This window comes from Filicampus tigris, unplaced genomic scaffold, assembly GCF_054856515.1.
Source record: "Filicampus tigris isolate MCC_2025a unplaced genomic scaffold, RoL_Ftig_1.0 HiC_scaffold_31, whole genome shotgun sequence".
Lineage (NCBI taxonomy): Eukaryota > Metazoa > Chordata > Actinopteri > Syngnathiformes > Syngnathidae > Filicampus > Filicampus tigris.
In genome coordinates, this window is record NW_028233412.1 from 147,501 (window position 1) to 150,000 (window position 2,500).

General features: G+C 65.4%; 1 non-coding gene across 1 annotated transcript in view; it reads right to left on the reverse strand.

Moving 5' to 3' along the window:
* The window catches only part of LOC147125909 (18S ribosomal RNA), a 1,891-nt gene extending 1,844 nt beyond the window's left edge, over window positions 1-47 (reverse strand). The window contains exon 1 of the ribosomal RNA XR_015085227.1: window positions 1-47. This exon is cut by the window's left edge and continues 1,844 nt beyond it. This is a non-coding gene — a ribosomal RNA (18S ribosomal RNA).
* Between the last annotated feature and the right edge of the window lie 2,453 nt (window positions 48-2,500).

Sequence of the window (2,500 nt, forward strand, 5' to 3'; positions counted from 1 at the left end):
CTTAATCTTTGAGACAAGCATATGCTACTGGCAGGATCAACCAGGTAGCCTCGGGCCGGGAGGGAGCGGCGGGCCACCCCCGCGGCGGTTCGCCCGCGCCGGCGTCGGGCCCCGCCCGGAACGGGGCAGGGGCCGCGCGCGGACGCCCGCTCGCGTGGGGGAGGGCGCGCGCCGTCCCTTCGGTAGGTGGGCTGGAGCCGCCTTAGCGGGCGTAGGACGGGGGCCTCCTCGCGGGAAGCCCCGCCGCCGCCGCGCTAGGGGAAAGGGTTTGAGAAACGATGCGTTAGCCGGAAGGCCCGCCGGCAAGGCGACCGTCCCGCTGCTGGGGCGGGGAGGGGCCGCGGACGAGCGGCGGGCTCCGTGGTAGGACTGCTGAGATCGGTGGGTCGCCTCGGCCTCGCTGCCGTACGGTCGCGCCGGGGTTGGCCGCGGGCCAAGCTCGCGAAGTAGCCCCGGCGCTGGAGAGCGACCCGCTGGCCGGAGGAACCGTCCGCCCGAGCGACCGGCGCGAGGCCGGTGCCGGCGGGGGCCCTCCGATGGCGGGTCATGGTTGCCGATCGGTCGGTGGGGGAATGGAGGTGCGGTGCGTGGTGAGGAGCTCCGGGCGGGGTGGGCCTTCGCCCGGCCCGCGGAGTCCGATTGAGCGCCGCCCGGGTCGGGCGGGCCCGCTCCGTTGAGCGCACGGAGGTTGAGATAGAAAATATTGCAACACGCGGAGCTCCAGGAAGGGGGGCCCTCGCCCGGCCCGCGGAGTCCGATTGAACACCCCCCAGGTCGGGCGGGCTCGCTCTGTTGAGCGCACGGAGGTTGACATAGAAAATATTGCAACACGCGGAGCTCCAGGCGGGGGGGGCCCTCGCCCGGCCCGCGGAGTCCGATTGAACACCCCCCAGGTCGGGCGGGCTCGCTCTGTTGAGCGCACGGAGGTTGAGATAGAAAATATTGCAACACGCGGTGCTCCAGGCGGGGGGGGCCCTCGCCCGGCCCGCGGAGTCCGATTGAACACCCCCCAGGTCGGGCAGGCTCGCTCTGTTGAGCGCATGGAGGTTGACATAGAAAATAATCCAACACGCGGAGCTCCAGGCGGGGGGGCCCTCGCCCGGCCCGCGGAGTCCGATTGAACACCCCCCAGGTCGGGCAGGCTCGCTCTGTTGAGCGCATGGAGGTTGACATAGAAAATAATCCAACACGTGGAGCTCCAGGCGGGGGGGCCCTCGCCCGGCCCGCGGAGTCCGATTGAACACCCCCCAGGTCGGGCAGGCTCGCTCTGTTGAGCGCATGGAGGTTGACATAGAAAATAATCCAACACGCGGAGCTCCAGGCGGGGGGGCCCTCGCCCGGCCCGCGGAGTCCGATTGAACACCCCCCAGGTCGGGCAGGCTCGCTCTGTTGAGCGCATGGAGGTTGACATAGAAAATAATCCAACACGTGGAGCTCCAGGCGGGGGGGCCCTCGCCCGGCCCGCGGAGTCCGATTGAACACCCCCCAGGTCGGGCAGGCTCGCTCTGTTGAGCGCATGGAGGTTGACATAGAAAATAATCCAACACGTGGAGCTCCAGGCGGGGGGGCCCTCGCCCGGCCCGCGGAGTCCGATTGAACACCCCCCAGGTCGGGCAGGCTCGCTCTGTTGAGCGCATGGAGGTTGACATAGAAAATAATCCAACACGTGGAGCTCCAGGCGGGGGGGCCCTCGCCCGGCCCGCGGAGTCCGATTGAACACCCCCCAGGTCGGGCAGGCTCGCTCTGTTGAGCGCATGGAGGTTGACATAGAAAATAATCCAACACGTGGAGCTCCAGGCGGGGGGGCCCTCTCCCCCCCCGGTGAGTCCGCTCACAGTGCCCCTATGTCGGGCAGGCTCATTGCAATGTGCGCATGGAGGTTGACTTAGAAAATATTTGAGAGTGACATGAGCTCCAGGCAGACACCGACTCATCGCCCGTGGGGTGTCCGACGAGCCCTCACCAATCTTGGATTAATGTTTGGCGAGGCTCCCCTGATCAGCTCTGGAGGTGGCAAGTTCTGAAAAAGTGGTTTCTGAAAATGTGCCCCTTGTATTTTGTGAAACCAGGGGTAACCTAGCGAGTAGGCAAACTCATCCCCTGACTGGGGGGATCAACTTTTACCTACTACAGCGCCCCTAATGGCCAAAAGTGGTACTGCTCCCCCTGGTAGCCTAACCCATTGAAATGAATGGGAAAAATTAATTTAGGCTACCAGGGCTTTGGGCTACCAGGGCTTTGGGCTACCAGGGCTTTGGGCTACCAGGGCTTTTTGCTACCAGGGCTGTGGGCTACCAGGGCTTTGGGCTACCAGGGCTGAGGGCTACCAGGGCTATTATAGGCGGCCACCACTGCACTAGTGGCAGCCCGGGGAAGGTGCCTGTTGCTCGGATATGCTTTTACGCACGTCGGCCTCTGCGCCCTGGAGCTTTTTTATGCTACCAGGGCTATTATAGGCGGCCACCACTGCACTAGTGGCAGCCCGGGGAAGGTGCCTGTT